This window comes from Cervus elaphus, chromosome 4, assembly GCF_910594005.1.
Source record: "Cervus elaphus chromosome 4, mCerEla1.1, whole genome shotgun sequence".
In the NCBI taxonomy this organism is placed as follows: Eukaryota; Metazoa; Chordata; class Mammalia; order Artiodactyla; family Cervidae; genus Cervus; species Cervus elaphus.
In genome coordinates this window covers 33,254,995-33,280,865 of record NC_057818.1, presented here as the reverse complement: position 1 = coordinate 33,280,865, position 25,871 = coordinate 33,254,995, and positions in this window count along the sequence as shown.

Here is a 25,871-nt window from a genome sequence, read left to right as displayed (position 1 = left end):
TACAGTTCATGGGGTCGCAAACAGTTGGATAGGACTTGGCAACTGAAGAACAATAACATTGCATACCTATATTGGGAGAAGAATGAGGTTCAGAAAAGCTTCCTGTTTGTGTATAACAGCCTTCGTGGGCTGAAGTTCCCTCGAAAAATCTTAATACCTATATGAAACCTATAAACATTAGAATTATGCCATACAGTTTAAGGAATTTTTGTTTATTAAACAATTTAATGTTTGTCAAAGTTTTACTTGGATGCATTAGATATCCTCAGAAATATCAGGATATGTGGGACAGAGTCATCAATAAAGAAACATTGGAAAATTCATTTAATCTTACCCCCAGTCCTTATTTCATTATTTTCTCAACAATTTCATGAGAAATATTATTGTTCAGTCACCCAGTCATGTCCGACTCTTTGCAGCCCCCTGGACTGCAGCACGCCAGGCCTCCCTGTCCCTCACCATCTCTTGGAGTTTGCCCAAGTTCATGTTCATTGCATCAGTGATGCCATCCAGCCATCTCATCCTCTGATGCCCTCTTCTCCTTCGGCCCTCAATGTATTCCATGAGAATACATTATTAATATTTCCTTTGGGAAGGTGTGGAAATAAAGCTTCAAAAAGGCTAAATAACTTACTCAAGGTCATAGAGCTAACAATAACTGGTTACCTGTAGACAAAGCCAGGTGTCTTCCCTCCTCTTTGCCCCCAACTTCTCCTTAGGTTGAATCCTATGCCTTGATTAATGAGCCCTGCATTAGGGTGAGCTATGATCCTGCAAGCATCAGCTGCTAGGCAACACCTGAGCTTTTAGAAACCCTTTCTTTTCATTAAATAGTGCCATTTATTACCTCCCATTAGAGGGGAACAGGAGAAAACTGTTTAAATGGCATTCTGAAAGTAATACAGGGCAATGTATACAATATCTGGCTAAGCCTCATTTCCAGGCAAAATTAGGTCATTCATGTCATAAAAGTGAAAAACTAGAAATAACCTAAATATCCACTGATAGGGGATTGATTGTATAATTCAGATTATATTCATGACATGAATTATTGTGTAATTAATTAAATTGATGGTGTAGACATATATTAACTGGCTTGGAAAATTGTAGGTGATATTAATTACATTCAAAAAAAAGATTTCAAGGTATATAAAGCTTATATAGAATATAAGCTCATATGCATGATAAAAATGTATATATGCATATTGAAGTTGATAGTGGTAAACATACATGTGGTTTTTTGTTTACAAAATTAAAGAGTGTTTTTAAAAAGATAAAACTCTTTTACAACCTGAAAAACAAAGGAAGATCTACTTGAGCTTGAACTTTGCATGTGATCTTTCTCTTAGGCATAATAGATGCAGAAAGGATAATTCCAATTAAGTTCTCATGACACTTGTAACAGAAGGGACTGGCATGCTTGCTTGTCAAACTCCTACATGATAACACTATTTTTTAAAACCAGTGTTAATACAATTTGTGATGGTCACCAAGTTAAATTTATGAAAATCTTATATGATTGTCTCCATTCTCTCACCCAGTCTGGTTTAGAGTCTTATGTTTCTATTTCCACACAGGTCCTTTTCACTATTCTTTTTATGCCTCTGTCTATATGACTTTATCTAGGAGTAATCATGTATGATTTCCTTCTGTTTTTGACACCAAGCTTAAGGTCTCAATGTGTAGTAAGAACCTGATAAGTGCTGTGACAAATAATTCTAATCTAATTGGTGTCTGGGACAGAAATGAACAAGATTCCTCAAAAAAAACGCTGTCTTGAAGTTAGCTTGTGTGTTTCAGGTCAATGAACAAAAGTGTTGGATAAAGGTTTAAGAAGAAAAAGAAAAAAGAATACGGTGCAGGATGTATAGGTGCTACCTCAAGGGTTTTCTGATTGGGGAATTTCTACCTAAAGGTGGAGGGCTAGGTACACTCCCCACCCCTAAAAGTCCCATCTTCAGAGAAGGATGCATTAGTTCCTCAATCATTTTATTTAGCTCTTACTTCACTCAATCTATAATTATTGGGCACTTTGCTTTAGGATCAAACAAGTTGGGTCAAAAGCAAGACATTTTTATGATGTATATGTATATCAAATTATGTTGCATATTTTATATATCTTACAGTTTTATTTGTCAATTACATGTAAATAAAGCTGAGGGAAAAGTAGGAATGAGGATGGTCTGGGAAGGAGCATAGAACTTTCTGGGGTTCATCCTATATTCTCTCTATATCTTAAAATGGGTTTGATTACATGAGTGCATACATTTGTCAGAGATCATGGAATGGATACACTTAATATTTGTGTATTTCAATATATAAAAATTTTATCCCAAGTATAAAGAACTATAAACAAATATTGAACTTTAGTTAATATTATGCTAAAGTATTTGGGAGGAATTGTATTGAGGTCTAAAATTTAATTTGAAGTACATAAAAAAATAAGATAGGTTGATGGAATGATAGATAGATATTGCTAAAACAATTATAGCAAAATGATTATGGAGTCTAAGTGATGGTTACATGTGTATTCACTGTGAAATGTTTTCAATGTTTTGGCATGATTGACACTTTTCGTAGTAAAATACAGAGAAATGGAAATGTCTTTATTTCTCTCTTCTACACAAAACCCTCCAAAGACTTCCCAGCATAGTTAGGATAAAATCCAGCATAAAACCCATAAAAACTTTGGATTATAAGGCTCTTTACAATATGGTGCCTGGCTGACCACCTTACTGATTTCATCTGCTCATGCTCTGGTCCTCTCTCTCTTTTATCCAATGACAGTGGGTTCCTTAGGGCTCCTAGATCTCCCCTAGTTTGCTCTGGTTTCAGAGCTCTTACTATTATTTATACATAGCATGTGCTCATCACAGGTTTTTGCATAGCGACTTGTCCCTCTCCACCCATTTATTCTTGTCTGCTCAACAGTCCTTCCTCCAAAAGGCCTCTCCTGACCACCTTGCCAGTCTCTCTCCCCATCATTCTTAAGCTGTGTTTCTTTCATTCATAGCACTTAGCACCACATGATGTAATTTTAAATACATCTGTATTTCATTTGTTTTCCTTCCCCCATTGTTGCACAAACTGTTTGAGGGAGGGTTAAGACTTCATTTTGTTCATCATCCTATCACCTGTTCCTAGAGTAGCATGTTTGGCCAATGCTGGCTTTTGTTTGTTTTATTTAATTATTTATTTAATGTATTATTTATGTGGCTATGTTGGGTCTTAGTTGCACATGAGATCTTTGTTGCATTGTGTGGGATCATTTTTTTTTTTTTTTTTGCAGGAACTTTTTCAGTTGTGGCACACAGGGTCTTTAGTTGTGGCGAGTGAACTCTTTCAATTGCAGCATGTGGGACCTAGTTCTCTGACCAGGGATAGAATCCAGGCCCCCTGCATTGGGAACTCAGAGTCTTAGTGACTAACCACCAGGCAAGTCTCTGGCCAACACTATTTTGTTGGGTAAATCAATTTACGGGAGTTTTCCATAGTGCTATCTTGGAAATTTTTACAATTTTAAATTTTTATAATTTCCTATTTTAAAATTTTTCAGTGAGCTCTTTATTTTAGAATAGTTTTATATTTACAGAAAAACTGTGAAGTATAGTTCCCATATACTCCACAATCAGTATCCCTTTTTATTAATATCTTACATTGTACATATGCTAAAACAAACTAACCAACATTGATATGTTATTATTAACTAATGTCTGTGCTTAGATTTCCTTAGTTTTCATCTCCTGTCCAGGATACCACATAACCTTCAGTTATCATGTTTCCTTAGACTCCTCTTGAGTATGACTGTTTGTCAGACTTTCTTTGTTTTTGGTGATCTTGACAACGTTGAGGCATACTAGTTAGGAATTTTGCACAATGGCTTCAACTGGGAGTTGCCCACAGTGTGAATTTACAGGACAGTTAATTAGCTTGGAAAATTCTGCTCCCAAGGAACTCTGACTCTGTACCCAATGATCTCAGACTTTTGTACTACTATTAGAGCATGGACATTTTACAGGTCTTGTCTTGTTTGGTGTCCTGTAAATTTTGTGGCAAGCAATGTATTTCTGTGTCCATCTTACATATGAGGAAACGGAGCTTCCAAAATGGTAACTGTGTGAGATCACATAGAATATATGGCCAAGAAGAATTTGAACCCTAGCTTCCTGATTTCAGGTCCACTCTCTCTCTGCCTCCTACATTTGCCTGTTGACACCATCACAACCTGTCCTTTGCAGAAAACTGCTCAAACCTGAAACTACTTTGAGGTAATATCAGCATCTCTTTTCTCTGTTACTTTCAATCAAAGTACTGAGTCTACCTACCAACCCTAGCTTCCTGATTTCAGGTCCACTCTCTCTCTGCCTCCTACATTTGCCTGTTGACACCATCACAACCTGTCCTTTGCAGAAAACTGCTCAAACCTGAAACTACTTTGAGGTAATATCAGCATCTCTTTTCTCTGTTACTTTCAATCAAAGCACTGAGTCTACCTACCAAACCAGCGTAATGAGAAAAATGAGTGCTCTGGGACAACATTTAAATGTAAACTGATACATATTATCATTAATATCATGTTCTGGGTTGGCCAGTAGATGGAACGTATTTAAGATATATTTGCAAAGAACCAACAACCTTTAGGCTGATAACAGCTGTACCTGTATTGCACCCTCTCTGTGTAGGGGCTCCTCATCCAGACTGAACATTGAGTACTTCCTCCATCACCTGAGTTGTGAGAGCAACAGTGACATACCTCTCAGTGAATGAGTTACACATCTCATTCCCCCCTCCTGGAGCACTCTTTAAAGCTCCAAATCAATGTTACCAGCTGCAAAAACCCTGCTTTCCTTATGCATATAGACTCTAAATTGATCTGTTTTGCTCCTTATAAATGCCTCATTCTGCAACTTAAGGGTGACTTATTACTCTGAGTTTAGAAAAAAGATACTTTTCACCCTCCAGGAAGCTTTCCTGCACTCTGCCATATGGTCCCATCACCCTAGACCTTGGCGATCATGTCATTTATAAGAATCGATTGCCTGTCTTCTTTAAGTCTGAAGGGTGGGGCTGTGTCTATCTTGTGCATCACCGCATCTGTCGGCCAAAGTCCCACCATTGTTCATGTCCTATAAATATATTTTAAATGAAATATGTTTGTATAAACTGTGGCTTTATACAACAACACCACGTTGTTTGTATATAGTTGAAATATTTCATAATTTAAAAGTTCTTAAAATAACGTAAAAAATACTTTAGCACAAAGCACCAGACATCACACCTTTGTTGACAAATAAGTAATTTTGAGTGAATCAGTAATTATTACACTGGGGACAGTATGAGAGTTTCAGGCCTAGCTGTAGGCAAACCAACATTCAAAGCCATCCCACTATGTGAACAACGTCCTGCAATCATTGGATAGTCTGGAGACCTTTATCCAATGCTTACCTTTACTAGAGAAGACTATCATGTTCTCTGTCTCAGTAATAGGTACCATTATTAGTCATGGTTGTCTATTTCAGAATAGGGAATATTGCTAATTTTATGTGTTTATAACATGTACCCTCATGAAGAGCCTGGTTGGAGGCTATGAATCAAGGATTTTGAATCCTTAAGTCTTCTTTCCAACAGAACAGCTCTGCTGGAGTCACTTCTATGGTGGGACCCAGGAGAGCCATGTGAAATCGACCTAATGTGGGTATTTTCAGAGGAGCCATGATTGATATAAATTAGGCCTTGGCTTTGAATGATACATAGGTTAATCTTACAAGATTAACTCATGTGTCCTTTTGGTTAAAAGGCACATGTTTCTTTCTTTTTTTTTTTTTTTTGAGATGACATGTAGTTGGGAAGAAGTTCACTCACCCAGGGCATCATCTCTTAGTTTTTGGGTGGGGGCCAAAAGGGACCTATGATTTTGAGGAGTGCAAACAGACTCTAAGAGGCCATATTTGCAAAATTGTTTTCTACATATAATACATTGTTCGTGCTTTTTCTGAACTGGTACTTTTCTCCTCTCTAAATCTACAACTTCCATGAGAATCTACCTCTTTTAAAATTCTTCTGAGATTGATTTCACTATGATATTCTAGCCCACTCACTGTTTTCCGATAGCATCTGTACCAGCTGGGATACTATCTTGTGCAGTATTTGTCAAATTTCAATTCCATTTTCTTCCCATTTTATATGGTTTATTGTTTTCTCTATTTAACTCTTTCTTCCATCTGGATCCTAAGCACATTTGAATTTTACTATCCTTGTATGCAATAAATTATACATTAATAGGATGGTTATGGCTTGTGAGAAGAAGTTATTTGTGATTTGCACTTAGAGAGATTTTAATCAAGTTTACCATTCTCAAAAAGTCTGTTTTGCATATAAATAAGGACCCCTAAAAATCGATCTGTTTTTCTCAATTATAAAATGCTTCATTTAGAAGCCTAGGGGTAATTTATTATACTGAATCGGATGGAAAGGAAGATGTATTGCATTATGCTTAATCTTATCAAATGGCTGCTATATTTAATGACAATGTGTGTTTATCATAATTATTATAAGTTGTCTAGGTTAATAAAATCAGAAGACCTATGTGTGATTTTCAAATGCTAAATTTATTATTTACGAACTGCCTCGGATACCAGCTGTCCCCCATGGATGTGCAGTCATCCCATGAGTTTGATTTCTGCTGAGGTTGCTAGAGAACTTTGTGTTTGTCAGACAAAGTAGACTGTAAAATGAGGTCTGCGAAACTTCTACAATTAAGCACGCAGATGATAAAAATATAGAAGAGGAAGGAAATGACACATAGCAGTTTTCAGGTATTTGGTAACTTTTACTGATACATTTATTCCATTGTTGAAGAGGTCATTTCTAGACATGGCAGATTCAACAGGAACCAAAGCAAAATCCCTGCTCTCTCACGGGTATTTTCTGTTTCTTACGTGATAAAAAGAGAGTGCACGGGGGAGGGTGGGTGTAGGTGTGGGTGTGGGTGTCTGTGTGTATACAGGAATGAGGGACAGGGGTGGTAAAATGTCAGATATCTTATTATGTCTCCAAAAGTATCTTGTGATGTCTGCATCTTTATCCAAATTTGAACGTGAGGAAACTGAGGCTCAGAGAGATAAAGAACTCAAGGTCCTACTGATGGAAGAGTCCTGTTTTAATCTCATCTCTCTGATTCCAAAGTTGAACTTTCCCCACATGGGCTATGCTATGGTCTAAATGTTTGTGTCACCCTGAAATCATATTAAACCCTGAATATTCATTGGAAGGACTGATGCTGAAGCTCCAATACTTGGGCCACTTGATGTGAAGAGCTGACTCATTGGTGAAGACCCTGATGCTGGCAAAGATTAAGGACAAGAGGAAAAAGGGGTGACAGAGAGTGAGATGGTTAGATAGCATCACCGACTTAGTGGATGTGAACTTGAGCAAACTCTGGGAGATATTGGATGACAGAAAAGCCTGATGTGCTGCAGTCCACGAGGTCACGAAGAGTTGGACATGACTTAGCAACTGAACACCACCACCAAAATCAGTATGTTGAAATTCTAATGCCCAAGGTGATGGTGTTAGGAGGTGTGACATTTAGGATGTATTTAGGTCTTGAGGACAGAGACCTCATGAATGAGATTAATGCTCTTATAAAAGAGACCCCCAGAGAACTCTCTTCACCGTTCCACTATGTGAAGATATGATGAGAAGTTTGCCACTCAGAGGAGGATGCTCACCAGTCCAGGTGGCTTCCTGACCTCAGACTTCCAGCCTCCATAACTAGAGGTGTACATTTCTATTGTTTATAAGCCACCCAGTTGGTGGGATTTTGTTATACAGAACAAATGGGCAAAGACAAGCTACTGATGACTTAAAAGATGAAGGGGCAGGTGGAGAAAAGACTTTACGGCTTAGAATCTGAAACCTGTGTTTTGGTTCTTAGATTCTCAGTTTTGTGATGCTGGCTGGATAAGTCAAAGTTTTCTGTTCATTCAAAAGAAAAGACAACGATCTCTTCTACTTCATGAGTTTTTTCTACTTCATGTTGTGAGGGTGAAAGTTGACAGCTTTATTGCAATATCAGGATTAACTTTCATGTATGACCACTTAAATTCAATGCCCCTGGGAAAAAAAGATCATTAAAAGTATCATCCAAAAAATGGGAAAACCACAGTCCATTTTTGCAATATCAAAGTCACAATTACAAGACCAATGCAGGCCCATCATGTGTTTTTCCTATACCTTTGCCTTAATAGTCATCAATTTACAGAAAAGGGAAACTTTGTTCACTCTTGGATACTTCGAACTGCCTTTAGAGACATTATCTTCCAAGTTGGCAAGCTCCCCAACTCCCTAGAAACAGTGTTTGCCTGTGCTGTGTTTGGCGGCTGACATTTTGACAAATGAAGGTATTAAACCATGCATTAAATTTCAGGAAGGGTTTTACCTGCTATTTTTTCCCCAAATGTAAATATATGCTCTAAAATAGAAGGGAAGAAAAAAGTCACCCTACTAGCTTCACTTTTACGTAAATGGCTCTTTTTGCCAAAAGTGCTTGGTTATTTGCCATAGAAAATATATCTGGTTTTAAACTGGGAGGAAAATTCTATGACTTGTTGCTTGGGACCTTAGTATTAAGATGATTGCTCTGGGGAGATGACCAGGCCTGGAGTACAGGAAGGCAATGGCTTGCTCAATTTGTGTCTGGTTCATAGAACTTGTCCAGGAAAACTGTACAGAGTTCAAAAAAGGGGAAAGCTAAATGAGGCATGACCAAGACAGGACTTGGGGCCTTTGTAGGTTTCCTTCAAGTCCCTTTCCATCAGAAGGTGAGATGGTTGGATGGCATCACTGACTCAATGGTCATGAGTTTGAGCAGACTCTGGGAGTTGGTGAAAGATAGGGAGGCCTGGTGTGCTGCAGCCCATGAGGTCACAAAGAGTCAGACCGGATTTAGCCACTGAACAACAAGGGTGGGGCCCAGCAAGCTGAGTTTAACAAGCCCTCCAGGTGATGCTGATACATTAAGTTTAAGACCCACTGGGCTAGAACGAGCACAGTCAATGAGCTGGTGCTCAAAATTGCAGGTCCAGTGCACATGCAGGTCCATGCACTAGATGAGAAACACCTGAAGAGAGTTTAAAAAATAAAATACAGGTTGTGAGGAATCCCTTCTTATTCACTCATTCAATGGGTTTAGAATGGGGCTCTATAATCTGGAGTTTCGAACAGATTCCTTTGGTTAATCCAACAAGCACAAGTACAGAAATAAAGGGGCTGGATGGTCTCTGAGCTCCTTATCAGTCAAGCGATGTTGCCCTCTTTCAGTTATTGGGGATCATTAATCCTTTTCTTCTCCCTTAACTTCCACTGGAGGCACCAGCGTCTCAAACAAATGAACAGGTCCCAGCCCAGCTCAGAGTAAGTAAATCACGTCTGAGTGATACAGCCTAAGTGCTGGTGTTATTTAAAAGAAATTTCCCCAAGTGATGCTAATGTCAGCAAAAAGAATGTAAACAGAAGACCAGGCAATGTGGACACTATGCCATGCGTGAGCCAAAGTTGAGTGTGAGACTTGTAAGAATTTGGTCAGAGGCCATGCCTCTGCTAATTTCAGTCTTTAGATCCAGAGGCAGAGTCACCTGCCAGTCTAGTTCAGCCAATCAGATGTTCCCTTGTGGGTGCTGACCATCTCGGCTCCCGCTTGGTAGCGGAGTCTCCTTAAGGCCCTGTTCTGGAGAGAAATCCTGACAGCTACCGTTCTATAGCTATACTGGTTTCTTCCAACCTGAGTTTTGGGCTCTTATACTTTCTTTGCATTATCTGGGTTAGTCTAGTATCCTTCCAATGAGTCCTTATATCTTCTTCTTCTTTTTTTTTATTTATTTTTATTAGTTGGAAGCTAATTACTTTACAATATTGTAGTGGTTTTTGCCATACATTGACATGAGTCAGCCATGGATTTACATGTGTCCTCTTGAATCTTTAGGCCTCAGTTCCCTGTAAAGAATCTGCCTGCAATGAGGGGCACCTGGTTTCAATCCCTGGGTCTTGAAGGTCCCCTGGAAAAGGGAATGGGCACCCACTCCAGCATTCTTGCCTGGTGGATTTTGGAGAGAGGAGCATGGCAAGCTATAGTCCATGAGGTTGCAGGGTCGGACACGAATGAGCAACTAACAGTTTGATTTTTCACTTTCTTTCAATGGTAAAATGAAGCTAGTGATCCAGATCTACATTTTTAGCCACTTATAAAATAATGCTTTTTTTCTTAAAAAAATAATAAGTTGCAGGGAACTTGAAAAAATAAAATGAATGAAGGGAGTGAATGGTTTTCCCAGTCCAAATTTTTTCCTCTCTGATAGAACTTGCTTCATTCTGAGGAAGTCTCAGCAAACCTCTGAGAAGGGCTAAGTTTCCTTGCAGCAGAGAAGATCGTAAAGTGCTATCTTTCTATAGTTTTGTGCCCAGAAACAACTGGAGTTTTCTGTGTTAGAGCCATATATTGCTAGATGTAAAAGGCCTTGTAATGATACTTAATGGAACACACAAAGTGGTAAATGTCATACAAACTCAGATGTAAAAACTGCTTCTACAGAAGGCCTTTAAAAAGAAAAATTGGATAATCTTTTTTTTTTTTTTAAGTTATAAAAATGCTATCTAAAAATAGGGATCCTATTATTCTGGACTGTTTGGTCACCTGTCGAGTGTTGTCTCTGAAGTCTTTTAGGACACAGAGTTAAAACCCATGAAAAGGTCAAAGCAGCTCTCGGTTTCCAAATTAAATTGCTTGGAAACACACTTCAGTAGGAAGTTGGGTTTTGGGAGCCTGCTGTGAAAGTTAGCAAATGAAATGTAAAACGTGTGAAGTTTTCAGTTTTAGAAAAAAGTACTGATTTTAAAAGATTATGGCATTTTTGCTTTACCAAATTAACCTTTTTTGGTGAACTTAAATATCTCTTTTGCATTTTCTGTGGCTTACTTAAAAAATCTTCAAAATACCGTTCCATTAAAATCTGCCCCCACTGATGAAAAGTTAGAGGTCACATTTCAGGTTATTTCTATCTGCATCTCTGTGTGAAATTTCTGTACGCTACCCTAGGCATAGGCTTCACAACATAAAGGAATACATATAAACATAATAATGCTTTTGGTGACAATGCTACATGTGAAAGCATCTGCTGGGCAGTCTTATCATTTTAGCCCACTGAAACCCCACATTTCTTCCCTGTCAACCTATTCCTCACCCACTGCAACCTCATCTTTCTCCAGTTCTCTACTAGAACTGCTCTTGGAGAAGATTTGAAGAGATCTAATAGTCTGTCTCATTGGATATGATGCTTTTCTCCTCATAATTGACTTCTCTGCTGTATGCTGTATACTAATGAACATATTGATGCTGGTCATTTTCTGTTTCTTAAGACTATCTACCACCCTTGCCACTGGTTTCTCTGCATCTTCTGACTCCTCTTCACCTTCTGTGAATCTAACTCTCTGTCTCATTACTGTATTCTCTTTCCTCAGTCCTTCCTGTAAATGTTGATATTTCCTGGCATTTTATTTGTGGACCACCGCTTTAAACCTGTTCTTGTTCCCTGGGGAAGTCTACTGAATGCCAAAACTCACCCCTCCTGCTTTCTCATATCCATCATATTGCTGGGCATCACCTAGATGGGCATGCATGTGTGCATGCCTGCTAAGTCACTTCAGTTGTGCTTCTTTGTGACCCTGTGGACTGTAGCCCACCAGGCTCCTCTGTCCGTGGGTTTCTCCAGCCAAGAAGACTGGAGTGGGTTGCCATATCCTCCTCCAGGGAATCTTCCTGACCAGGGATCAGACGTGCGTATCTTACCTCGCCTGCACAGGCAGGTTGGTTCTTTACCACTAGCACCACCTGGGAAGCATAAGCATCTCAAAACCAGCAAGGAAAGGTGACGTTCATTAACAGAGTGGTCCCTGGCACGAGAATGTGGCCATAAATCCCCACTCAGCACAAATTATAGACATGACTTGGCAAATTTCTTAATGTTCCTGGATCTTAGTCTCTGTGTTTCTATAAAGTTTTGAGAATTAAATGGAACAGCCAGCATATGAAAAAATAATTTAACAAGTATATGGCACATGTTAAGCCTTAAATAAAAATCAGCTATAATAACCCATATTTATATTGAACTTGATAATTCTTCTATACTACAAATTTCTTTCTCATATTTGCTCACCTCTATAACAATCAATCATCCAATTCTATGAATTTAAAATATAAATGTTTTCAAATCTGTTTTCTTTCTGTGCTGCCGTTAACATTGCCCTGGTTCATATCTTTTTATGGTTTCATCTGATTATCTATCTATCCATGTGTCTATCATGTCTATCTCTCCAAACATAGCTTATCCTTAGAAAACAGGGGATTAAGGGTAAAGAGAGATAGAGATAGAATGAAGAAAAAGGGAAGAGGAGAGAAGAGAGAGAAAAGAGGTAATATTTACCTTGAAAAATCTAGGACATGTTCTTAAAACAGCTTTATGATACTGGTTAATTGTAAAAAAAAAAAAAAAGAGAAAAATCTATTAATTAGCACACCTGGACATGGTGACGGTACCTAAGGAGGCTGGCAAGCCAGTGCTAATTGGAAAGACCACAGAACTATACTGTTGATGTGACTATTATAATAACCTTTCATTTCTGTGTGGCTGTTTAATAAAAACGCAGTGTTTTTATACACATCCTAAATGTTGCTTTATTGAGAAACTTAAAAGCAAGTTAATAACAGTATTCTTATGGATTAGGTGGAAGACTACAATAGCAGCATATTTGAAAAGAAAAATTACATAGTAAACCCAGTCACACACTGGAGTGATTTTACAGGTCAGATTTGGAATTCCAAGCTATCTAATGTTGGCAGTGCTCAAAGTTACACTATCTAGTAAAGTCTAATGAACACAAGGAAACATTCAAACAAATGATATCTTTAATATTTTAATCATTTTAGGCCTACTTTCTTGTATTTTTCCTGACACATACACAAATTAGAAATAGATAACATTTTTTAAAGATGAAGATGGTATAAAATAATACTTGAAAAATAGGATTAAAAATAAAATATACTAATTTTCTTAGAGGATATTGTTTTCTAAAATAAAAATTGGAGACTATATTCACATTTTGCAGCAGCTTCTGCACACGTTCTCTATTCATATAATCAACCAAATTAGAGTTATGAAAGACATTCCTATATTTCTAATTTTGCATCTTTACCTGAGTTGTATTAGTGTAAAATTTTTTGGGTGACTTTCAGTATTGTAACCAAGTTGCTATATAGGAATATCATTAATTGCACTTTAAAAAAAGTAAAATGTCTTGCAATATTTATCACAATCTTTTAGTTACCACAGATAGAACACATGATCAGTCCCTTTATGGCTATTAGTGATGCAAAGTGCAGTTTCCAAATTGTGACCTGTATACAACAAACTGAGATTAAATGCTGAACCTAATATGTGGAACTCAACAATGATTTATGATTTGTAAGTTATTTTTGTTCCTTTGGAGTTTAAACAAAAATAATTTTTTTGTCCTGCTCCCTCCTGTTTGTTGTTCCCTAGTCTCAGAGTATTCTTCTCCCAAGGCACAGAACTAAAACAGTTTTGCTAATTTTCAACCAAATCATCCATCTGTCTACAAAAAGGACACATTAAATTAGACTTTTATTTTTAAGTTTATAATTTAATGTAGTGTTGCTTTCCATTTGAAGAAAAGAAGAATTAAGTAGGGTGGGTATTGTTAGACTGTGTGTTTTATCCTCCTTGTTGAAGAATGAATAGGACAAAGCAGAAAGTTTAAATAAAATATAAATACAATGATCAAATAGATACTATCAAGACATAGGTGTTGGTTTTTTTTATTTTTTTCTAAGTGTAGGACAGGTAGGAAAATGTAATCTATGACTGAAAATAGGCCCTGGAAACACAAGCAATGAACTCAGTTTGAAATATTTTCTATGGCTGAGTGTGATTTTCATATGTAAAATCTTAAAAAAAAAATTAAAACGTGTTGAGAAACTAGATGTTTTCTTGCCAAGGTCAGGAATAAGGCAAGGGTACCTCTGACTAGGACTAACTAGTACAAGAAAAAGAAACAAAATGTATACAGATTGAAAAAAAGAAAACTATCTTTTCTTTGCAAAAGCCATAATTGTCTATGTGGAACATCTAAAAGAATCAAAAACAAACAAATAACCCCCCCACACACACAAAAAAGAAAGCCTATAACTAACAAGCAGGAACAGTAAGGTAGTAGTAGAATACAAGGTTAGTGTACAAAAGTCAATTGGTTTTCTATATTCCAACAAGAACAAGTGAAATAAAAACACAACACTTTTTAGATTAGCATCCCTCAAAAGTGAAATGCTTCTGAACAAATTTAACAAAATATGCTCAATCTTCATGTGAGGAAAACTATAAAACTTTGATGAAAGAAATCAAAGGAGAACTAAATAAATGAGATATTCCATAATCATAAAGAAGACTCAATATTGTCAAGATGTCAATTCTTGTCAAATTAATCAAGAGTCAAGGCAGTTTCAACCAAAGTCCTAGCAAGGTCTTTTGTAGACATTGATGAATTGATTCTAAAGTGTGCAGGAAGAAGTAAAAGCCCTTTTATATGGGAGGGAAAAGGATAAACAAGACAATATTGAAGGAGGACCGAGACGACTTGACTTTAGGACTTATTGTAAAGTTACAGTAATCAAGACAATGTGGTATTGGAAAAGAAACACACATATAGATCAATGGCTCAGAATAGAGAGGATGTAAACAGGGAGCATAGGCATGATCAACTGATCTCTGCAAAGAATCAAAGGCAATACAACGAAGAAAATGGTCTTTTCAGCAAATGGTACTGGAAACACAGGCACAAAAATGAATCTAGACACAACCTTTAAAATCTGTGTTAGTCATCTGGACTGTCATAACTGAATTTCACAGACTGGGTGGCTACTAATCAAGGTGTGGGTAGATTTCAGTTCTCTGAAGGCCTGCCTCCTTGGCTTTCTGAGCACTACCTTCTTGCCGTGGCTTCGCACAGGCTTTTATCTATGAGTGCACATCTTTTCTTATAAGGCCACTGTTTCTGTTGGATTAGGTCCCATCCTTGTGACTTCATTTAATCTTAATTGAGTCCTTGAAGATCCTCTGTCTAAATACAACCACCTTAGGTGTTAGGGTTTCAATCTATGAATTTGGTAAAGACACAGTTTACTCCATAATACACCCTTCACAGAAAATTGTGTCTTCATTGTATTGCCAATGGTTACCATAAAAAGTGAAAGCCCAATATAGAAGTTCTTATAAGATGGCTAGCCCTGAGTAGAAAGTCAATGGCATCAATCAGTCTGCTGCCAGGATAAGTGAAGATTATTTGTTGATTTCCACTTATGCACAACTTAAGTATTTAAAATTAATACTTAAATACTTTGATCACTCAAAGGTGATGAATATTTGTCAGGCCACCATTAAAATCTGAAGGTCTTTCAGACAGAGGAAACAGAGTTGAGACTGTAAACAAGACAGCATATTTTAATAATTATTATTTCCATAGATATAATGTGAATGTATATATAATACTGATGAAGATGTTAATGATAATAGTAGTAATAATAACTCAATATGTCAAGTGCTTTCTATAGGTCAAGCATCGTAGTTTGTGCTTAATTTAATTCTCATACCAGCCCCATAAAAATTATTATATCATTTTTATCAATAAGGAACTCAGGGCAGAGAGGTTATACAGTTTTCCCTAGCTCATATAATTGCTATGTAATGTAGCTGGATCAACCCTGGGTCCCTCTAAACTCTAAATCTGTGTTCTTATTATGTACACTTGCTACAGGGCAGACAATGTTCAGGATATCATGGCCCTAAATTTGCTTTGTGCGATTTGATTTTCTTTTTATATCAATGCAAGAGCTTTCTACTGGTTTTTTTTTTTTTTTTTTCGCTGTTTTACTGAAGAAGAAGACTAAGAACACCAGTTCTCAATAAAATAAACTCTTACTGAAAGGAGAAATAGTATCCTAAATGAAAACTATTCCTCAAAGATGCCTGAAATTGCTGAAAAATGAAGATAAGTATCAGGAAATTGTTAACTGTGTTGCACAAACACAAAAATAAACTTATGTTTGAACAAGTTGTGACTGCAGGTTAACAAGTAGCTAATTGACAAGTTGTAAAAGTTGCTGCATCTCATAATTCAATACTTTGCAAACTTTTTTTTTCCTTTTAAATTAAGTGATATCTTTGGTGATACTACAGGCAGATGGTATGACTTCTTTATCACAAAGATTGTTGTGAGGCATCCATCCCTCCTCAGACAAGAAATATGTAAAAAACAAACATACAAAAAACCACCTCTTTTCTTTCTTAAAGAGCAGGATCAAACAAGAAGTACAGTTGAATTTGTGAAGATAATTCTCTTGCAGCGATTTATTTAGTAATGTCAAGGATAACATGGTTTTTATGGCCACAAGAAGACTGTAATCTAATTTTGCAGAAATTCCTATCTCACTGGCACTGTTATCACTTTTAATCTTAAGTGTTTTCATTTAAATTAGCTTAGAAAAATTCAATGGACTGCTTTATTGACAGTTCAATCCTCAACTTGGTCTTCTGCATTAAATTTCCTGGTGCCAATGTTATGTTTTAAGTCATGTTATCATTACTTTCAACAATCAATTAAGGAGTTATTTTTGCAGACTATTATTGGTTGGAATTGCTGGGTATAATTTATTCCACACAGTAAGAACTATCCCTTTTAACAACAGACATTGAAAACTTAATTAGAATGGCATGGCTGGTTCCATGATGAATTTCAGCAAGGGTTGTTTTCAAGTATCTAGATCTTTAAAAAAGAAGACATGACTCTTTTTTTTTTTTTTTTTTTTACTCTCATCTATATGCCACATGGTCAACCAGACTCCAAATTATGAACTGATTTCCCTAAAGCCTGTAACTGCTTAGGCTCTTTAGTTTTGAGGCCTGAAATGGTTTTAAAACAATGGAAGTAATAGAAGTGTGCCAGTTGGCTTATAGTGAAGGCTACAGGAGTGTGGTCTAGGTAAGGAGTCATGCAGCCACTGCATCACACCTTCAAAGCCATGGTTAGCTTTTATATAAACATTTCAAATGGCAGGAAAACAAATCCATGGACATCAACCCTGGTCATACTTGTGTCTACTTCACCTACTTTTCAGAGCAGACCATAGTGGAAAAAGTTTAGAAAAGGAGACAAGAAGTCAGGTGCTAACTTCTGAGATACTATTGAATTTTGACTACCTGCCTCTTCCCAGAGGACCCTCTCATGTGCTATTTTCCTTCTGCCCTTGACTGTTCAGGTATGATGCTCTCTACCAGCAAACATTTATTGGGGTCAGCCTGTTAATATCTGCGTCTAGGTTTCTATGAAATAATCCCAGGAAAACTTTTGTGACCAGCCCGCTTCCAGCACAATTAGATGAAGCTAGAGGGCCATCCGACTCTTAGCGACCCCATGGACGGCAGCCTACCAGGCTCCTCCATCCATGAGATTTTGCAGGCAAGAGTACTGGAGTGGAGTGCCATTGCCTTCTCCGACATGACTGAGTGACTTCACTTTCACTTGTCACTTTCACACATTGGAGAAGGAAACGGCAACCCACTCCAGTGTTCTTGCCTGGAGAATCCCAGGGACGGGGGAGCCTGGTGGACTGCCGTCTATGGGGTCACACAGAGTCAGACATGACTGAAGTGACTTAGCAGCAGCAGCAGCAGCAGCAGCAGCAGCAGCAGGCCATCAGTCAAGGTTCTCCATCCTGAGGTCATATTCAACATCATAAATAGATGTACACAGGTGTTGAAACTTAGCCAGAAGAGCATGACTTCTCCAACACTAGTAAAACCACTACCTGATTGATGAACTCAGTTATCTGTAGAAAGTGCCTTAAAAAGACACACTGATGTGGCAGGAATGTCAAGAGAGCAACTCTCAACTCCAGCCTAATTGATTTTATTCACATCTCAATTAGGGGAGTGACAAGAGAAGAGGGCTGGTCAGTGCAGGAAACAGAGAAATATGAACTTAGTATCTGCAGAACTGGGAGTGTCATTCCTGGTCCAGGTCAGAGGAGGCCTGTCTAGAGTATTTTTCATCTCTATGAAAATGCAAGCATGAGTTCACCAGCCTTTCACAGTTGAAGAAAAGTCAACTAACTGCCCACACACTGCTTGAATTTAAGTGTGTGGCTCACACAGCATTATGTCATGTACTACTTCTTGTCCATCTGCCCAGATGCAATTTTACAATTATTTGTGCAGTTTTTTAGGTACGTTTATGTCTACTACTCAGAAAGATAAGACCCAAGAATGATATCTGTTTTTGCTAAAATTGTATTCCACGTGCATAGCTCAATGTATTCAATGAATGAATGTCTGTATTAATTAATACACCTATTATTATTTGGAAGAGTTGCCATGATCGGAGAATTTACTGACCCAATATGTTTGCATTTAAGACTCATTGGCTGTTATAATTTTCACTTTATTATATCCTGGAATGTGAAGTCAAGTGGGCCTTAGGAAGCATCACTACGAATGAAGCTAGTGGAGGTGATGGAATCCCAGTTGAGCTATTTCAAATCCTGAAAGATGATGCTGTGAAAGTGCTGCCCTCAATATGCCAGAAAATTTGGAAAACTCAGCAATAGCCACAGGACTGGAAAAGGTCAGTTTTCATTCCAATCCAAAAGAAACACAATGCCAAAGAATGCTCAAACTACCACACAATTACACTCACCTCACACGCTAGTAAAGTGATGCTTAAAATTCTCCAAGCCAGGCTTCAGCAATACATGAACTGTGAACTTCCAGATGTTCAAGCTGGTTTCAGAAAAGGCAGAGGAACCGGAGATCAAATTGCCAACATCCACTGGATCATCAAAAAAGCAAAAGAGTTCCAGAAAAACATCTACTTCTGCTTTATTGACTACGCCAAAGCCTTTGACTGTGTGGATCACAATAAACTGTGGCAAATTCTGAAAGAGATGGGCATACCAGACCACCTGACCTGCCTCTTGAGAAACCTGTATGCAGGTCAGGAAGCAACAGCTAGAACTGGACATGGAACAACAGACTGCTTCCAAGTAAGAAATGGAGTACATCAAGGCTATATATTGTCACCCTGCTTATTTAACTTATATGCAGAGTACATCATGAGAAACGCTGGGCTGGAGGAAGCACAAGCTGGAATCAAGATTGCTGGGAGAAATATCAATAACTTCAGATATGCAGATGGCACTACCTTTATGGCAGAAAGTGAAGAAGAACTAAAAAGCCTCTTGATGAAAGTGAAAGAGGAGAGTGAAAAAGTTGGCTTAAAGCTCAACATTCAGAAAACTAAGATTATGGCATCTGGTCCCATCACTTCATGGCAAATAGATGGGGAAACAGTGGGAACAGTGGCTGGCTATTTTACTGGGCTCCAAAATCACTGCAGATGATGATTGCAGCCATGAAATTAAAAGACGCTTACTCCTTGGAAGGAAAGTTATGACCAACCCAGACAGCATATTAAAAAGCAGAGACATTACTTTGTCAACAAAGGTCTATCTAGTCAAGGCTATGGTTTTTCCAATGGTCATGTATGGATGTGAGAGTTGGACTATAAAGAAAGTTGAGCCCCAAAGAATTGATGCTTTTGAACTGTGGTGTCGGAGAAGGCTCTTGAGAGTCCCTTGGACTGCAAGGAGATCAAACCAGTCCATCCTAAAGGAGATAAGTCCTGAATATTCATTGCAATGACTGATGTTGAAGCTGAGACTCCAATACTTTGGCCACCTGATATGAAGAACTGACTCATTGGAAAAGACCCTGATGCTAGGAAAGATTGAAAGCAAGAGGAGAAGGGGAGAACAGAGGATGAGATGGTTGGATGGCATCACCGACACAATGGACATGGGTTTGGGTGGACTCTGGGAGTTGGTGATGGATGGGCAGGCCTGGCGTGCCGTGTTTCATGGGGTTGCAAAGAGTTGGACACGACTGAGCGACCGAACTGACCAACTGACTTAGTTAATACAGTGAAATATTTATATCTGTCAGTGTCATTGGAATTTAACTAATGAGAAACAGTCTCCGATTCTGATTATATTTGAGTGCACTGCTGAAGTGGGGTTTTGCCAACTTTGGAGTGAGAATGTGATGTTAGACTTATGTTGACTTCACCAGTATCCCTGCTTGATGTCCTCTCTTGTGGCAAACCTGTCTTAGATGGTTTTTATATTGTCCCTTCCTTTTAAGGCAATATCATGAATAGTATCCACATTTCAGAGTGACAATGCTATTTAAATCACATGCAGACATCTATAAATATCTCCCTTCGATATCCCATGGTGAATGTAAAATTAAATATGCAATTCTTTCGATACTTTCCTCTTTAAGTGAATCAATACAGAATTTTATCCAGTTTCTTTATGTACCCAAAAAGAAAAAAGAAAATACTTCCCCTACATTTAAAGTGTATATACTTTAGAAGATATGTATCTATATGTATATATTAAGTGCTTGCTAGTAAAATAAAGATATTGCGAGGCATAATATAAAATGTCTCAAGGAATACACATGAGAAAACTGTATATAGGTTTAGATATAATAGCCACAGACTAAAGGATCTGAATATCTCCTTTTCTTTCTTACCAAATTCAATTTCAGATTCAGATCAACATTTACTCATTATCCGCTATGTATTTGTCTCTAAATAAACCACGGTACATGTAATATTTGTTTAAAACATAGACCCTTCACAGAGGTGGAAATGGAGACCAGAGAAATTGTTTGACTGGTGAAGGGCAGAAAATAGGTGGAAGAGACAGGATTTGAAGACAGGAATTTTTCAAATCAGGTTTTGCCATGTAATATCATAATTTCCTTATCTTTAAATAAGCTGATATTAGTATCTGCTTCACTGATACTGTTGAGAAATTTGAAGGATTAAGTGATAGGTAATAAAAGCAGTTAGAACGCCCCCTGGCACATAGTGCTAAACAAGAAGTTGTTTATTTTTTTATTATTATAACATTAAATCAATGAGTGCATTCACCTACTATGCTAAATGCTGATCTTTAATTTATTTTTTAATTTTAAATACACAATTGGATGCTACTCACTAGGAAACCCCTCAGTGTATTATTAATAGTTGATAAAGGTAGGAATGCCTCAAAGAAGTTAAAATTTCCTGAGGGCTATTCAGTAATTCAGTGAAGTTTTGACTTTTGTACAGTTCTTTGCAAGTTCAAAGAATGTGCTCACTTAGAAATAAATTTTGAGATTTTCACAACTCGATCACAAAAGTTTTATCACTGATTTAATGTTAGTTTTATTTTGAATCAGTATGCTTTTTTTTTTTTTGCTTTTTTTAACTGGACTTAACAATTTGTAAGTACTGCAGTCTCACTATGTTATTATCTATACCCATTTTTAAAACAGATACATATAATTACCCCAAATATTCTTGTGCAGTGATTTTTAATTGCTAATGAACTACATCTGAATTTTTACTATTTAAATAAGTTGTCACATGATTGATAAAGCTAACTGGTTATTTTTATAAATTTGAATCACTTTGTCTTATAGTTTAAAATCTTAATATACACAAGTCTATACATATTATGATAGAAATTATAAGCAAATGTAGGGGTATTTTTCTTCAACTGTTTGTTTCAACCAAGATCATTCAAATAGGAGTGAGTTAGGGCAAGTAGAGTTAGGGGTTTTTTGTCCTAATGAGTGCATGGTGGTCAAAATATTTGCAGGCTACTTCTCCACTCCTTGTTAACTTCCTAATGACAAATGCTGGATATGACTCTTTAGTGTACATGTCCTGAAAGCACATGGCTCATGGTTTCTGCTAAGCGCTAGGCGTCCTTAATAAACCCTCTCAATTTATTATTTTCCATTTAGTGTTCCATTAGGAATTTACAAATTATAGAGAGTGTGTGCATCGGGCTTAGCGTAAGCCTATTCATTTTCCTTTAATTTTATGGAGTATTTCAATCTCTTTCCTGAACCCAAATCCTACTTGGACTAGTTTTGACATTATGTTTTCATTTGAGCTTTGGATCCTTAATCTTATTACTTCCCATTTTCCTAAAACTGGAGTGAATAAGCTACTTACAAGAGCATAAGCTGAATCTGTTCAAAGCTGTTTAACTATATTTACTCTGCTCTTCGGTTGATCCTTCTTCCCCAGTTCCTCATTTTTTAAAAATTTCTGGGAAATTACAAAGTCCAAAAACATGGTCCTGACTGGAGCACCTCTTGCTAGGAGATTCTGCTAAAAACGACCTATCTTGATTGTCTTTTCTGAATGTTAGAGTCAGACCCACACACACTCATAGGTGGTCATTGGCTCAGTGTTCCAGCTTGCTATTTTTTCATTATTTTTTAGTTCATACTTGTAAGGACGCTGAGGTAAGGAATTATTGTAAAGTAAGGAATTATTGTAAAGTAAGGAATTATTGCCCACATTTTATAGATGAAATGCCTTAGCTGCAAGAGTTAAGTCTCTTGTCCAAAAGAACAGTTAGTAAATAGAAGAGTCTAGATTCAAATCCAGCTGTGATGGAGTCCAAATTCATCTTTTTTGACCATTAGGTACACTGCCTCCTGCCTCCTCCATGTATTAACATGGTCATACATGGCCTGGGTGTCCCAGTCATTCACAAAGTACAAGTGTGCTTTATGTGTTTCCATAAGAAAGTCTTAGACTTGGCACAGGTGGTGTTACCATTGGCTGGGCCAGTAATTTCGTGGAAGTTCTGGGATTCAGGCAATCCTGGAGGTGGTCCGTGAAGGAGGGCTGTGCCCAAAGAGTGCTGGAGTGTCTTGGATGTTGTCCTGAAGGCATGAACCGTCCCAGTGTGCTTGCTGTCTTGGCTGCCCAACGCATACCTACCAAAGTTCTTTATTGCAAAAGCACTGAAGCCAATGGATTGTTCTCTGCTTCTAAAGAAATCACACTAATGTAATCTCTCTGCTTTGCAATTGCTCATTCAGTAAGCCATTGTTCATTAGACTCCTGGGAGTTTGCAACCTTGGAACAATTGTTTCTCTGTTTATCAGGTCCCATTTGTCATTTTGCAGACAGGCACGTTTATTTGCTTATAACACAACCAAAATAATTAGCTGTTTACCTGGCAGGTTGACCATGATTATGTATGACTAATGACCATAAATGAATGAACAGGCTCTGTTGAAAGAAAAGGACTGGGCCATTAGGCATGATTTTAATCATTGATTTTCCCCTGAGACTGACAGTCTTAAACTAAGCTTATCTTTACATGATTATAGGGTATTTGCCTGATTTCCCAAGGTGTAGTGCCTTGGCAGAATCAGACAAACTGGGACTCAATTCCTCTGCTATTTATAAGAGTGATCTGTGGCAAGTTTCTCAAACTCTGTAAAATTCAATATCCTAATGTGCAAAATAAATGTGATGATAGTAAAGTCATAGGTTGCTTCAAGGATCACATGAGATAATGCATACAAAATACTCAACTCGAATTAGCTTCTCAATATAAGATCAAGTAATCTCCATACCTCACATATTTAAATTGCAAGTATTTGAAGATGAGCATTCATTTCTAACACTCATCTCATTTATCTAGGGCATGTGGATAGTACTTACCTTAAATGGGTCCTTGATGACCCATTTTATCATTAAATAAGGTAGTATGTTAGCAGTGTCTAGTTAACTGTTATTTGAGTAGTTTTACATATTTGGGGAAAACAGATAGATAAGATAGATAGATAAGATAAAACAGATAGATAAGATGGCTTATACAGATGTTGACACTGAGGGCAGCAGTGTTGACGATAAAATATTCCCTGAAATTATCCATTAACTTTTCCACAGTCTGTTTCAGGAAAGTTTATGTAGCTACTCTTTCTTCTTTTCCATGTTCAATTATCCTATTGAAGTAAACACAGAACGGTTTACATATTCTTTCTTTCGTCTCTTCAAATGTTTGCACTCTAATCCTGGCTTTTCCCTCACTCTTCGTTTAGAAGCTGGAGTTGTAATTCTTCATCTCTGACTGGTGATTACAGTCAATTCTTAATATCCATAATTGCCTTGTTTTCTGCTCTACTGCAAATGCAGAAACACTTTCCACTCATTTCCTAACGAGAGCTATTTTTTTTTAAATTAAATATAGTGTTCAGTAGCACAGCCTATTTAATTTCTATTCTTCACTAATGTCTATAATAATGACTATCCTGCTTTAACAGTTAAGAAGGAGAGAATATTTACAAAACTCCTACCATATGCCAGGCACCACGGTCTTTGAGAACATGATTGCATTGTTCCTCCAATTGGCCTGGGATGTATTACCATCCCTTTTATTTATTATATTTCTTTGTCAAGTCCTCCAATTGGCAGCTCACTCCAGTGATGTCCATGCCCCGTTACCTGTCTGAAGATAACCTGACCATCAAGACAATTTAATCACACTTAAGACATTCTGACAATAAGAGAATGGTGCTTTGCCTGCCAGGACACTGACAATCATCTATCCAACAGTGACAGAAGAAAAAAGAATCTACAAAAGGTACCTCCACCTTTCCCCTCATTTCCATTATGTGTGAGGAAGACACACGAGCACCTGAAACTCCAGCAAACACTAAATAGAAGCAAGGTTTACATCACAGGAGGAGCCTGTGGATCTTCACACTTTCCACACTGGGATTTCCAAGTAGGTTCTTATCAGCCCTGAAGCCTGACATATTTCAGGTGAATCTCAGTCAGTTGGAAATATGATAATGATTTAAAATGTGACTTGCAGAATCGAGGGGATTGAATTTGTATTCTAGTTTTGCCTCTTAGTCTCCATGTGACCTTGGGCAAGTTACTTTCCACACATGAGCCCTAGTTTTCATATATGAAAAATAGGAAAAATTATACCTATCTCACCTGGTGTAAGGATTTAAAGGAAAAAACAAAACACATAAAGCATTCAGCATAGCGCTGATATGTTGTTAAATTTCCACATTTGCTATTTCTTATCAATGGTAGTCTAGTAGGCTTATTTTATTTTACAAGAGTAAACTTTTCTTGTCTCTCTCTCTCTTTATTTTTTTTGCAACTGAGGATGACTTATCACTCCCTTCGCTACTGCCTCTGTCTCTCTCTCTCGTTAAGACAGAGGAATGCAAAGGATGGTTCATAACTGGAAATTGTATTATTTTGAAATGTCAGTCAGTGATATTTTCTCAGGAGAAATGATTCTTCCAAATACTCCCCAAAGAACATTATTTTGGAGGAAACACAACTGAACGATGAATTCAGAGTTCTGAGTTGATATTTCTGATGATTAAACTTGTCTTCCCTCTGTTTATATAACATTGGGTGAGCTCCGCAGAAAGGTTAGGCATTCCTTGAACTGTGAGCAGGAAACAGCTCCCTGTGACTATGTAAGGTGGACTAACTTTCACATACTTCTTAATTTTTTTCTTTAGGAAGTGGTTTTCTCAACTTTTATGAAAACACTGCAGATTTATTTGATAGATTTTTATATCTTTGTTGGAGACAACTTTGGACACAGACCGTATACTCCTTTGATTCCACAGAGAGTGATTAGGGGGCATTGACTGAGCTGTGTTGGAAGTTACACCTCTCTTGAAGGTCACTTGTATCCCTGATCACTGGGTGATCCAGCAGCCCAGCTAATCTGTATGCTGGCTATCTGAAGAGTCACCTTGACCTGGAGCTTTCCCTTCCTGGGGCAGCTAATTACCCTTTTCTTTGTGCTTGGACTGACCCTGGTTAATTCCTGCACTGTGAAACTGACATCAACC